The sequence below is a fragment of the Pseudonaja textilis genome, chromosome 3 (genome assembly GCF_049901715.1).
Source record: "Pseudonaja textilis isolate UNSWEBS1 chromosome 3, rPseTex1.2, whole genome shotgun sequence".
In the NCBI taxonomy this organism is placed as follows: Eukaryota; Metazoa; Chordata; class Lepidosauria; order Squamata; family Elapidae; genus Pseudonaja; species Pseudonaja textilis.
The window spans coordinates 195,531,334-195,546,382 of record NC_141992.1 but is presented as its reverse complement, the minus strand read 5'-3'; the positions used below and the strand labels follow the sequence as shown (position 1 = coordinate 195,546,382).

General features: G+C 44.0%; 1 protein-coding gene and 1 long non-coding RNA gene across 2 annotated transcripts in view; both read left to right on the top strand.

Annotated features, from left to right (window-relative positions):
• Positions 1-15,049, top strand: part of LOC148126482 (uncharacterized) — a 456,824-nt gene that overhangs the window by 141,656 nt on the left and 300,119 nt on the right. The gene's annotated exons all lie outside the window — the stretch shown is intronic.
• The window catches only part of PTP4A3 (protein tyrosine phosphatase 4A3), a 111,072-nt gene that overhangs the window by 57,821 nt on the left and 38,202 nt on the right, over positions 1-15,049 (top strand). The gene's annotated exons all lie outside the window — the stretch shown is intronic.

The window sequence follows — 15,049 nt, the reverse complement described above, 5'->3', positions numbered from 1 at the left end:
GCAGAGCTAGGAGACTAGAGACTACCAGACTACTAGAGTTGGGAGGGTCCTTGGAGGTCTTCTAGTCCAACCCCCTGCTCAGGCAGGAAGCCCTATACCATTACAGACAAAATGGCTGTCCAGTCTCTTCTTCAAAACCTCCAGCGATGGAACACCCACAATTTCTGGTGGCAAGCTGTTCCACTGGTTAATTGTCTTCCTCACTTTCGGGAAGCTTCTCCTGAATTCCAGGTGGCTTCTGCATTTGTAATCGAGGAGAGAAAATGGTTTTAAGGGGAAGGAGATTTTCTGCTCCTCCTCTTTCTTGCTTCTCTTTCCGGAGAGAGCGCCGAGGACTCTTTAAGCACGTGCAGAGCGCCCGTCCACCTGAGCCCGAGCGGAAGCGCGAGTGCGAAGGAGAGAAAAGGGAGAGGGGGGGAACGAGGGGGCCCAAGGACCGGAAGAGGACATTTTTGAGTGACACATCCATTCTTCTTTTTATAGCCACTTCCTCCCGCTTTCCAAATGCAAAAAAGCTCCCTTCCACAGGGAGGGAAATTTGTTATCCATTTGCAAACGCTGCACATTTCCGGCCCAGGAGAAGCAACAGATGGTAGCAACTCTCCCGGGTGGGGGTGGGGGGGGCCTCTGTGGCTTTTGTTCATTCAGGAAAAAGGCTTGCACCCATGACACCGGGGGTGTGGGCTTCCGCCCACCCGCTTCTCCTCCTCCTCCTCATTTCCAAAGCCAAGTGCAATTCTGCAGATGTTGAGCCCGCTTGGTCCTTCCTCGTCTCCTCCCTTACCTTTCCTTCTTCGTATCCTGTTTCTTTTCCGCACCCTTTCCGACCTCTGGTAAGCCGGGTGCGGGGGGTGGAATGCTGCTTTCTGGGGGCTTGCCTGGAATGTGGAATATGGGCGGCCTTGGACATATAACCACGGTCAGGGTGCATTTAATAACAAAATGAAATTCAACGTAGAGAAAAGTAAAGTCTTCCACTTAGGCAAGAAAAGCCAAAAGGACACATATAGACTGGGTGAAACCGGGCTCAATAGCAGTAACTGTGAGAGGGATCTTGGAGTCTTAGTGGACAATCAGCTAAATAGGAGCCAGCAGTGTGCAGCAGCAGCCAAAAAATCCAATGCAATCCTAAATTGCATTAACAGAGGGATACAATCAAGATCTAGTGAGGTACTAATACCACTCTATAAAGCCTTAGTAAGACCACACCTAGAGTACTGCATCCAGTTTTGTTCACCACATTATAAAAAAGATGTTGAGACTCTAGAAAAAATGCAGAGAAGAACAACCAGGATGATTAGGGGACTGGATGCTCAAACATACAATGAACGGTTGCAAGAACCAGGCATGGCTACTCTAGTAAAGAGAAGGACCAGGGGAGACATGATAACAGTCTTCCAATATTTGAGGGGCTACCGCAGAGAAGAGGAAGGGGTCAAGCTGTTTGCCAAAACACCCGAAGGCCAGACAAGGAATAATGGATGGAAACTGAACAAGGAAAGATTTAACCTGGAAATAAAGAGAAATTTTCTGACAGGGAGAACAATCAACCCATGGAACAGAAGTTGCCTTCGGAAAATGTGGGAGCTTCAACACTTGAGACTTTCAAGAAGAGACTGGACTGCCATTTCTCAGAAGTGAGGTAGGGCAGTGGTGGCTTTCGGGCTCTTGTGCCAAAAATTGTGCACGTGCTTGCACACTTGCATGCAAGCACCCAGAAGCCAATGCATGCCCCCTACACATGCACACTCAATCTTCACCCCTCCACTGCCCCCTTACCTGCACTGTGCTTCACAGCTGATTTTCAGCGGGTTTGAGGCCTTTTTTCAGCCTCCCGAAGGAAGCCTTTGCAGGCTGAAACCTTCCGGTATTTTCGGAAAAACAGGAAGTGATGAAACGGGGCTAGTTTTCGGCCTGCAAAGCCTGCAGAAACCTTCCTCAAGCCTTTGGGAGGCTGAAAAAAGGCCTCAAACCCGCCAAAAATCAGCTTTGAGGTGTGCACATGCATAGTGAGGTAGGTTTGCCTGCAGCTCACACGCTGGCACAAATGGCTCTGCATGCCACCTGTGGCACACGTGCCACAGGTTTGCCATCACGGATGTAGAGTCTCCTTGGGTAGGGGGTTGGACTAGACGACCTGCAGGGTCCCTTCCAACTCTGATTATCTGCAAGGTCTGTAAGATTTGATTTAAATCAAGTCAATTTAAATCACAATTTAAATCACTAGTAAAAAGGCTTGATTTAAATCAACTCAATCTATTGTAAATCATAACTTTTAAAGAGCAACCATCATATCTGCCCCACAGCGACTCCTCCTCTGACCCGCTGTTGACTCACCAACAGTCCCATTCACTTGAACGGAACGTCTGACACAAGGTGAGGGATGTGGCGGGCAGCAAGTGAGTGGATGCCTGCTAACTGGCACCGCCATGATGGATCTGAAATGAAAGGTGCTGTTTAATATTATATTTATAAGCTGCTTAGAAGGTTTTAAGGACGCGATGGCTCAGTGGCTAAGACACTGAGCTTGTCGATCAGAAAGGTTGGCAGTTCTGCAGTTCGAATCCCTAGCGCCACATAACGAAGTGAGCTCCTGTTATCCTGCCAACCTAGCAGTTCGAAAGCATGTAAAACTGCAAGTAGAAAAATAGGGATCCCTTTGGTGGGAAGGTAACAGTGTTCCATGCACCTTCGACATTTAGTCATGCTGGACACATGACCACGGAGACGTATGTCCAAGGGGAACCGTTAGCTTTAGAAGGTTTTGCTCATTTTTACTCATTGCCCTTCCTCCCCACCCTTAGAACCTTCAAATAAAGTTTGTGCTGTATTTCAATTTGCAAAACAATGGGTTAAAGGAATATCCCTGAACTTTGTTTCATGATTTATCCCTGGGAAATTTTGTGAATGCATCAATGCAGTACAAAAGCAAAACGTTCTGTCCTAAGCCTCCCCAAAGAGCACTTAAGTCAATTTTTGAGTCCCGGCAAAAATCTCTTTTATTACATTAATGTGAATTTATTTCATTCACAGTCAGCCAACAGCTTGGCAAACAGTCTTGCGAAGGTATACTAATCAGCTCAGACCTTTATCAATCCCGGAACGCTGCCCGGTAAAATTCCACACTCAGTGCTGACAGGGAAGGGCCGGGTCAGCGGTTGCCAACCAATGGGCCGTGAGAAAATTTTGGTGGGCCGCTGAGAAATCTCACCCCCAAAGCAATTAATCCAGGCTGCGCAGAAACACAAGGCTGCGCCGCCCACATGGCCCATGGGAACCGCCCACTCATTCCTTACCTAGCAAACTTGCCTGCTAAGTTGCTATTTTTCCGACCATCATCTGTTCTTCTGTGCTGGAGTTTTAGATTAGCTAGGAAGCAGGAAATAGTTGGATTTCTTGCTTTCTAGATAGTCTTTAGAGCTTCGGCTCTGCTTTTAAGCACAGCCGAACCTCCCTTAGACTGAAGGTTCTATTATTCAGTGCAAAGCAAATTTGAGAGACTGAGCTAGCCGATGGCAGATAGATAGATCACTGAATGATTCTGTGAGCAATTCAATCTGCCTGCGTGCTTTGGCTGATTCTGGGTAAAAGTTGCTCTTTTTTTTTTAACAAAAAATTCAATATTTATATAAATATTTATAATATTTACATACAAGCCATGACCACCAAGCCACACCCACAAATTAGGCCATGCCCACAGAACCGGTGGGTGGTCCCTGGGATTTAAAATGATGAATGTGGTGGTCCCTGAGGCCAAAAGGTTGGCGACTCTGCGGCTGGGTTAAACAGACAGATCTTCACAATGCTGGAACAAACGAACGAGCAAGTTGTTTTCTGCAAAAGCCCACTCCCCTTTTGTTCCTCTTTTAATCCTTCCGGGAGGGGCCATTCATTGTCCATCTATGGCCTTACTCTCATGTCGACCCTGGGTTCTTAATTGTGCCTTCCTTTCGGCAGCTCTGCGCATGCGCAGCCTGGGAACCCGTTCCAGAAGCTCCTCCGCTTCACTGCTGTCCAAGCCCGAAGGCAGCTGATGACTGCCAGACTGCCCTGGCCCCATCTCTGCCTCTGATGCAGAGCCCTTGACCGAGCCTTCCTCAGCCTCCAGGACTGTCCTTGGTTCCTCCCCAACCTCCTCACTACTGTCCGACTCTGATGCCACAGGCTACAACACAACATGTGAATTATATGTTCAACCCTTAGGCCAACTGGGGAATTCTGGGAATTGAAGTCCATATGTTTTAAAGCAATAAAGAGTCGGGGGGGGGGGAACTGCTTGCTAAGAATATAATTTTCTCTGTGGACACTTTGCAATGGTTTTCTGGTTGTTTAAATGGGTTCTGGAAAGCAACAAAGGCTGGAAATCTTAAAACTTGTTCATTTAGTGACCTTTCAAAGTTACAAAGTTACCACTGAAAAAGGGGGCCTAGGGCTGTTTTTCATACTTACGACTGTTTGCAGCACATGATCAAAATTTGTGCAACTGCGACTCATACTTACCATGGTTGCGGTGTCCGGGGGTCACATAATCCCCCTTTTGCGACCTTATGACAACCAAAGTCAACGGGGAAGCCCGATTCACTTAACGACTCCATGACTCACTTAACAACTGCAGGGGATTCCCTGAATAGCTGAAAGGCAGTAAAATGGGGCAAAATTCACTGAGCGACTGTCTTGCTTAGCAACAGAAAACTTGGGCTCCGTTATTTCTCGTAAGTCGAGGATTGCCTTTTTCTTTAAGATGAATTCCTGTCAGGCTAAAAGTGAGGAAATGAGAGAGGTTTTTCTTTCCCTCAGCAAAACTGGAGCTTTATTTAAAGCGTATGCCCGAATCTCGTTTCAATGAAGGTATTGGGAAATCTGTATTTGGCAATCTGTAAATAGCAGGGGGGGAAAGATATATAAAAATAAGGTATTTCTGGCTAGTGTGGTTTATTTTCGTGCTGGAGACCATAGGAAGGGGAAGTGAGTCTTATTTTACACTTTCTACAACCCACAAATCTGTAGGATGATGCCCTCTTAACTTTGTGGCTCTCCACCCTCTGCCCACAGGTTCTGCATAGCGTATAATAAGATAATCCAGAAATAATTCTGGTTTTAAGGGGGGGAAGAAGTGGTTTTCTTCTCTCACGACTATGTTGGATGCCGTATGAAATCCGCTTCAGTGTGTCATTCCTTTTTTCTTTTCTTTTTTTAAACACCTGAGCTAATGTTAAGATGACAGGTAATCTTGATTTACAACCAACTATTCATTTAGGGACCGTTCTGTCAACTCAAAAAACATTTCTCTGGTCTTTTAGAGAAAGGGAGTGGTGCATTCCTTAAATATTTTCATAGATAATTGCTAGGCGGCTGAAGCTTCTGCCGCACAAGATTCTTCCTGGAGAGCATGATTGATGACTCTTGGCTATGGATGTGTCCCATTGGAGAATATACATCCAGGGGGTGGGGTGAAGACCAGGGTCAAGGGGGAAATGAATGATGTGTCTCAGAGTCGGCTGCACCCAGGTCACACTGACATGGTCACTCCTAATAAATCAATTTTTTTTTACTCTGAGACATGCGGATAGAGACTTATAATTATCTATGGGTGTGGATTGTCGGAGCCCTGATACGTTCAAAGTTTCAACGGCACTGATAAAAAGTGATTTGGGATAGTTTTTCACATTTATGACCGTTGAAACTTCCCCAGGGACATGTGATCAAAATTCGAGTGCTTGGCAACTGACTCGTACTTATGACAGTTGTAGTGAAACAGGATCGTGTGATCTCCTTTTTGTGACCTTCTGACGAGCAAAGTCAAAGGAGAAAGCCAGAATTCACTTAGCAACCATGTGACTAACTTTAACAAATGCATGATTCGCTTAACAACTAGGGCAGGAAAGGTTGTAAAACGGGCAAAAGTCACTTAACTTTCTTGCTTAGTAACAAATTTTCAGCTCAGTCGTAGATAAAGGATTACCTATTGTAGTTTCAAACTCTTGTGCTAGGACAGAGAAAAACCAGCATGAAGTTTAACTGGACACAGATGGCCACATGATACAGACAAACCTCCAAGTGGCCTCAATGACTCTCTAAAAATAATGCAAATAACTGTAACGTAAATCCTTCCGTTCCCCATCATCCAGTCAGAGCTGAAGAAGCTTCTTTGGATGAGAAGCGAAACGTCTTCAAAGAAAGAAAAAAAACTCAGAAAGTCCAGTTGCCTCCTGAAAAAAAAAAAAAACCTTTGGTGCAACCATGACCTGGATGATGGAGAATCTCCAGAGATCAAAATACATTTGGACCAAACAGAACAACTTTAATTGGAGAATTTGGAAATGTTTTAAAAACTCTTCAGGACCTCAAGTACGCGTAGTCCTCGTCTTACAATCGCAATTGAGCCCAAAATTTCTTTTGCTAAACAAGTTTGAGTTTTGCCCCATTTTACGAAATATCTTGCCATGGTTGATAAGTGAATCACTGAGTAACATAGTTATTAGAAACTCTTAGTTCTTCTTTTCTTGAGACTAGCCAAACCCAAAACCTGCGGCAGGTCTTCATATGGTTTTCATTAGAAAGGTTTTATGTTTTAGCCTCCAGCGCCGTAATCATTCTTGTTGCTCTTCTCTGCACTCTTTCCGGAGTCTCAACAACTTTTTAAAATTGTACGTAACGTTTTATTTTAAAGCATTGGGTGGCCCAGGCCGTGTGATTAGCTGCTCCTATACAAAAACAGCTTTGCAATTGGAGATTACTGGTCAAACGTCCTCGCTTACTGGTTTTGACTGCCTTCAGATAACTTTATTGTCACTTTGGACGTACACTAATCAGCATAAATTAATATGAAATTTCATTGCATACAGCTCTCGAATGCCAACTAGCATTGCTCTGTTTATCTCGGCTCTCTACAATATCCATGGAAAACAAAGTGGAAAATATTCCACTGGCCTTTTTTTTTTTTTCTTCCCTGTAAAGATTAAAAAAAAAAAAAACCTTAAGTGCTTCATTTATCTGCGGAAAACTTTCCATTTCACAAGTTCATTTATAATAAATCATTGCCAGGCTGACTTGGCAGCTTCAACCATTATCCCAAATAAACGCACGAAAAGTAAAATGTTAATGATTGAGGTGTGGGGGTTTTTTAGAAGTTTGAATTCAGGATCCCTTTTTTCATATCGTCAAAATGAATTTGTAGAGAAAAAAAATCTCTTACTTTTCAAAAACTCACAGCTATGATGGAGATCCTGCAAAAAAGGTATATATAAATTTTGTAAGGTTACTGCTTGAATGATGTTCTTTCTGGATTTCGAAGTAGAATCTTGGTTTATGCTTTTCCCCATTTTTAGCTCACATTTGGAAGGATAAAAGAATATGAGAAAGTGATAAATAAAAACCAGGATCGAATCCTTTCAGTTTTCCGGTAGGGAAATTTGTGGAATGTTCCCACGAAGAGAAGAAAAGTCTTAGGAATTGGAATAACTGGATTATTTGGAGAAAGAGAGGCTTGGGAATAGCTTTCCCAAATCCGTCCCTTCTTTAGATAGGTGAGCATCGAATAAATCCCAGAATTTTCATTAGTACCCATGCTAGTTGGATAATACATGAAGTCCTCGACTTATTATTATTATTACCTTTATTGTCTGAGTACAAAAAAGGACCTGACCATTTTTCATACTTAACAACCATTGCAGCGTCCCCATGGCCGCATGATAAAAACTCAAAAACGCTTGGCAACGGACTCATCTGGGCTCAAAGCTCAGTTTGGAATCTTCATTGCTCCCTGACATTTTATTTAGCCGTCTTTGTTGGGAGGAAGACATTTGCTTGTTTATATTGGAGGAACATTTCTTCCACATCTACCCTTCTCAAACTATTGGTGATGATGGCCGAGCTATAGATGTACGTGAGGTCCTAGGAAGAAGACGACTAGAGTAGAGCCTTGGAAGTCTTCTAGTCCAACCCCTTCCAGTGATGGAGCACCCACAATCTCTTGAAGGCGCAAGCTGTTCCACTGGTTAATTGTCCTCACTGCTAGACGGTTTCTCCTTAATTCCAGGTTGCTTCTCTCCTTGATTATTAGTTTCCATCCATTGCTGCTTGCTTTGTCTTCTACTGCTTTGGGAAAACCCCTCTTCTTCGATGCTGGTAGACTTGGCGGTGTTGGAACGCACCAGTTTCTGCTAAGAAGGTGGCCTTTACCACTTCAAGCTGAAAAAAAAGGATGTTCCTTAAGATATTTCCTATGTGTGTGGCCAACACAAATGGCATGTGTTGAACAGGCTCAGTTAGGAGCGGAGGCTTCTGGAACAAAACTTTACAAGGAACGCCAGACAAAGATCTCCCGCCATCAGGTTGAAGTTGCACAACTCTATCATGAAGGTTGGGTTTGACCCCTCTTGTAGGCAAACATTTCATCCCTATTCGAGGGGGACATTTACAGTGCGCTTTGGATTGTGCTTGCGTGTGGGGGAGCACTGGGCCTTTAAAATAGCTTTCTGAGTCCTGGTTTGATTTTGGGTGGTGTGATTGGCTAGTTGTAGTTGCTGAGTCTATAGACCTTGGTTATAGATACCATCTGTGTTGGTGGTGTTGTCCAACTATCTTATGATGATGTTAACGGTCTGGTTTCAGGTTGATTTGATTGTCTGCATGTGTCGCGGTCCGATTTCTTCCGATCTGTGGAGTTGTAACTTATTTACAGCGTGGCTGTTCGTGGGTCTTTAGAGGCCTGCCTTAGGGATCGTTGGCTGACGTTCTTTCATTCTGAGTGGTTGGTAGGTGAAGTCAGATAACAGATAATCAGAATTGGAAGGGACCTTGTAGTTTCTTCTCCTTTTCCAAAAAGTGATTTTCCAAGAGATTTCATGCAATAGCTGTCATAAACCCTCCGTACTTTACTGATTAACAGAGTTGGAAGGGACCTTGTAGGTCATCTAGTCCAACCCCCAGCCCAAGTGGGAGACCCTATACCATTTATGACAGATGGGAGTCCAATCTCTTCTTGAAAGCCTCCAGTGATGACGCTCCCACAACTTCCGAAGACAACTTCTGTTCCATGGGTTGATTGTTCTCACTGTCAGAAAATTCCTCCTTATTTCCAGGTTGGATCTCTCCTTGTTCAGTTTCCATCCATTGTTCCTTGTCTGGCCTTTGGGTGCTTTAAAAAATACCCTGACCCCTTCCTCCTCTCTGTGGCAACCCCTCAAATATTGGAAGGTTATCATGTCTCCCCTGACCCTTCTCTTCCCAAGAATAGCCATGCTCAGTTCCTGCAACTGTTCATCATATGTTTTAGCCTCCAGTCCCCTAATCATCCTGGTTGCTCTTCTCTGCACTTTTTCTAGAGCCTCAACATCTTTTTTATAGTCTGGCGACCTGGATGCAGTGCTCTAGATGTTGTCTTACTAAGCCTTTATAGAATGGTATTAGTACCTCACTTGATCTTGAAACAGGGATCTCTGTTGTTGCAGCTTAGGATTGCATTGGCTTTTTTGCCTGCTGCTGCACACTACTGGCTCATATTTAATTGGTTGTCCACTAAGACTCCAAGATCCCTCTCCCAGTAACTGCTATTGAGCCTTGTTTCTCCTTGACTTCGCCTGGATTACGACTGGGTCCCGGTTAGGTCAAATTTGTGTCCTTTTGCGTCTTTGTGGACAGACATGAGGGCTAGAGCAGGGGTGTCAAACTCAAGGCCCAACGGGCCACATCCGGCCCATAGGGTGCTGAGATCTGGCTCACAACTCTGATGTGGCCCTCGGTGAAATTGAGTTTGACGCACCTGGGCTAGAGGGTCATGTCTCTTGATGGCCAGGAAATGTTCATGTCAATTCATAAAATATTTCTTTTCTTTTTTAAAAAAATATAATTTATTAGTTTTTACCGTTAAAACAAACCAACAATACATACACAAATGAACGAAAGAAAGGAAAAGAAGAAAGAAAGAAAAAATCAGAAAAAAAGAAAAGTTAAAAGCATTCTTATTTTTACAGTTTGCAAGATCTTTTTTTCATATGTGGTGGTCATGTACAGAAACCCAAAATTACTAGAAGAAAATCAAAACTTGGTTGGAAGAAATTACAAAAGAGCAGATCGAATATAAACCAGAGTCCTTCCTGTTAGGGATTTTTGATAAACAAATTTCCAAAAAAGCTAAATACATAACAGTACACATTCGAACAGCGACCAGATTAGCCTTTGCTCAATATTGGAAACAACATCAAACTCCCATCAGATGAAATGATTATCCGAAAAAATTTCAAAATGTGCATAAAATATTTCTCGGGTCTTTTAGAGTTGCCAACAGAAAAGGGAGCGGGAGAGTAGCGTAGCAGCTGCAAAAACGAAACTGCATTCCGTAAATGTTTTGAAAGATAGTAACTAGGTGACTGAAGTTTCTGCCGTGCAAAATTCTAACTGGAGAGCATGATTGCTGACTCTTGGCTATGGATGCGTCCCGTTTGGAGAATATGAATTACGATACACCCAGAGGGTGGAGGGAAAACCAGGGTCAAGGGTGACAATGAATGATGTGTTTCAGAGTCGGCTATACCCAGGCAGCACCGGCATGTCTTCTAAAAAATCTTCTTTGAGCTTTGAAAATCAGGCTAGAGACTCATGATTTAATTGGGGGTTACTACCGGAGCCCTGACAAATACGGATAAATCCAAATACTGGACAGAGCAGACAGCTTCCGCTTTGGCCTTTCAGCCCCAAACCGGGAGCCCCTTGCAGGCAGTCGCTTCCGCGAACAAACTATTTTTGTGTTAAATTTAAGTTTACCGACAGTCTGATTGATGGTTTTCTTTCCTGTTTGGCCGGCATCGTTTCTTCTCGCAGTCGCTGAAGTCTTTTAAGTGCTCCTGCTATTCAAGGACCAAAACTTTGGTTTCCCCAGTGGAAGGCTAACTTTGGAACACGGGTTGCGAAGCTGCTGTTGGGAGCCACCAACGGCCACGTTGCTACATTTAATGGAACCAGGAGGAAAGGATGAGAAAAAGGATGGTGGCTGGCTGGCAAAAGGACCGAGGGTTAGCAGCTTGCTTTGAAACAGCACAGCACAGCCATCCAGGACTGGAAAGGGACCTCAGAGGTCATCTAGTCCAACCCCCTGCTCCAGCAGAAGACCTTATATCCTCTTGGGCTGTGGGGGTCTGTTCCCCACAGGTTCTAATCTCTAGCGGGGAAATGCACTGCAGAGTTGAAAGTGACGAGGTGCCACGGAGCTCAGAGAATATCTCCTTAAAGTAAATCCTGTTTATTGCCGGAGGACTCACGGGCTGGCTGCAGAGATCGGCCACGTGACGGGGGACCTAAAGACTTAGCAGCTGTCAGCTATTCTCTGGACAGATCCTGCCAAGGCTGAAATGCAGGTAGAGAGATAGGATAGCAATAGATACAGAGAAGGAGGGAGGGAGAGAGAGAGAGAGATTGGATAGATGGATGGATGATAGATGATAGATAGTTAGATGATAGATAGAATACCTATAGATACATAGGGAGAGAGAATGAGATGATAGAACAGTGGTGGTGAACCTATGGCACAGGTGGTACACAGAGCCCTCCCTCTGGGCATGCGCGCTGTCACCCTAGCTCAGCTCCACCACGCATGTGCGCGCTCTTCCCTCCAGCCAGCTGGTCTTCGGGTCTCTGGCGGGCATGCGCAGGGGTGGTGTGCATGGGCAAGGCGCATGCGTGGGGCGCGCATGTTGCATTTTGGGTATGGCTTTGGGTGCAGTGCCAAAATAGTTCACCATCACCGTGATAGAGATAGAAGATACAGACAGACTGTTTGTGTAGAACATTTATATTGCCACCTGCTTACACATGGCAGCTCAAGGAGATCTTACAAGGATATAGAATATAAAAGAAATAAAAAGAAAAACAATAAAATAATAACCCCCCTCCCATGCGACATAGGGGAAGAAGGAGGGGAAGTGACAAAGATAGACAGACAGGTATGAATATAGATGATACAGAAGTTGATAAGGTAATAAATGTGTATGAGAGAAGAAGGAGATGAATATAGATGATAGATTGATAGATGATAATAGTCACACATCAAAGAGAGAGAGAGAGAGAGAAGCCAAATAGATGTTCTAGAGGAAGCAAAATTTGTCTAGTCCCACACCCTCTGTTGTGCAACACAGTTATCTCTTCGTGTTGCGTTGGGCGTGGCCAGAAATGTCTTCCAAGCTGCTGCCATTTGCATGCAAATGTGGGGCAGCCCCAGCCTTTCCCCGCTTCCACTTTTGGGGCTTTGATCCCTGAGGATTTTCATACTGGCGCTTTCCTCTCCTCTCACCTGTATTCAAATTTGTCCCGCTCCCCCAGCCAGGAGTTTAATTCTGGTTGTGTTAGAGGAGCTGGGAAGAGGCTGGCTCCAAGAAAGTTTTCCCAACTCTTCAGGAGAAACCCTTCGAGACGGAGGTAGCATGACCGCCGAATCTTCTTTCCCGGGACAGTAGTCCTCGATTTAACGACCGTTCGTTTAGGGACTGTTTTGAAGTTAACGATGCTACCAAAAACAGGACTGGTCCTCCCACTTTGGGATGGTGGCAGCATCCCCACAATCAAAATTTGGGCACTTGGTAAAATGGTCATTATTTACCGGGACCGCCATTAGCGATTGCAAAGCAAATAGGAGGAGCCGGGGTTTGCTTAATGACTGCATGATTCACTTAACAACTGTGGTGATTTGCTTTAACAATGGTGACGGGGAAAAGTCATAGAGTTGGTTACAGTTCACTTTTAATTACCGCCTTGGTTAGGCCCAGAAATTCTGGTCCCGGTTATGGACATAAATTGGCACTCCTTGTTGTTTGGCCAAATTCCTGATGGCTTCTTGATGTTGCATGTACTGCTTCAGCTATACGTCCTCTAACGTTGTCTACCGGGGGATGGAAGCCTCTTGACCTCGTAGCTGAGCTGGTGTGGTTATGTAGTGTGGTTGTGTAAGCCTCCTAATTTGTGTAGACCCCATAAGCGCAAAGGGTTTGAGGGTCTGGCAGGTACCAGAGCAGTGTATATGTGCACAAAATATGTATGTATGTATGTACCCAGATGACACACTGTTGAATTGAAAAATGGATATGTTGTAAAATAAAATAAAAATAATTTTTTGTATATATATATGTATAAAGAAGTTGCCCCTGACTTGGTACTACCTGCTCAAACTGATCCTACCAATCGGCTTTTTATTCTGGTGTCTTCGTGTGAATCTGTTGCAGAGGGGGAATAATCTACCCCACCCCCACAAGCTGTTGTGTGCTGTGGTTTGTGTCTTGAAAACAGAAAGCAGGTGCAGGATAGGTGGCCATGAGAAAACGGGCCACCATGCAACCAGAAAAACAGCCCCCAAAACGTTGCGCAGGAAATGTCTCGGCTGAGAAGCTGCAGACTGGGGGAGCCCTGTGTAATGTGATTTTTTTTCCGGTTAGGTTATAAATAGAGCCGAAGCAAGGAGCTCCTTTTCCTGCCGTCTAAGTGGATACCAGTCCTTCTCTCTTCTCTCTGTCATTCCAGAGACATACAAAGAAGCAGCTTCACACATGTTGTGTTTAAAAGGCCGGTTGTGTAAAAAGAGGAGGCAGTGGGCCAAAACATCCACTTGACCAAAAGTAGACTTAAGTGGAGAATAATGTGCAGTGTTAAAGTCACAAAATGATTGATTTGTTGTCCCAAAGGTGCTTTTCCAAAGGGCAATAGGACTTCAGTGGGTTTTTTTTTCCTTTGAAGACTTTTCACTTTTCTCATTCTAACATTTTTATTGAGCTTTAAGATAAGATAAAAAATACAAAAGTACGAAAGAAAATGATGAGGGGGAAGAGAAGTGAGGAAGGATAAGAAAAAAGAAAGAAAGAGAAACATGACTTCCAACTCCCTGTTGTAATAAAATAAGGCGTTAACATCAAGTCACAACTTTTTTTTCATAATCCAAGCAAGCCATTTCTATAAAAATCTATCAATCGAAGACATTTCACTTCTCTTCTAAGAAGCTTCTTCAGATTGATTTGGTTCTTTTTTTTTTTTAGTGTGTTGTGTGGTTTGCAAATTCTGCTTCACAACTTGGGCGCTGGATTTGTACAACAGGGTATTGAAACAGGGTCTAGAGTCATGTCCAACGCTCAGCATTTGATGGGAATCTCAACTATTGTCTTATCCGGGCTTATTGTTTCTCAACCTTAATAACTTTACAATAAGTGGACTTCAACTCCCAGAATTCCACAGCTGGCCGTACCAACTGGGGAATTCTGGGAGTTGAAGTCCACACTTCATAACGTTGCCGTGGTTTTGAAATGGTGGCGTAGGCCCACTCGTTTAAAACGCCGTAGGGTTAATTGAGGCCCTCTTGTTTAAAACGCCGTAGGGTTAATTGAAGCATCATTTAATTTCTGGACATAGCAATTTTGTTAACTCACAACAAGAATATTGTGTGAACCCAGACAAGATGCTGCGTGAACAAGCGCATCATATAAATCTAGGCTGGGTTTTTGTAGGCCGCTGTATAAGGTCGCTGGAGAGCTATAAAGACATTTAAGAAAAATCAGTGACTCCCTCATAGGGCTTGAATCGAGCAGAAACATTACAAGGCATATACAACCTTTTTTTAGTTTTGTGTAGGTGTTGATGCACACCTGTGCAAACATCCTAGTGGCCCAAGAAACATAAGATTTCTATTTTGCTCTATTTTTACACATCCCAAGTGGCTCTGTGAGAGAGATGATACTTAAATACGATACCTAAATATAGGTCTTACATGGAGGAATAATCGGCCCATCAGAACAATCAGTTCTTTGATTTGAGACCCCAAAGTTTGCATAGCTCACATTACCAGCCAAGTAATTCTCCCCCCCCCCCCCCATAAGTATTTAGGCTTGAAAATGGCTGTTTGTGTTTATCCATTTAATATTTCCTCTGTGCCTTGTGAACAGGAATCCACCCTAAGGATAAAGCCGGCATTAAATAGCTGGTGGGGTTTTAAAAAAAAAAGGCAAACCATCACTTCTGCATCCATAGAAAATATGGAATAAGAAAGTTGGAAGGAACCTTGGAGGTCTTCTAGTCC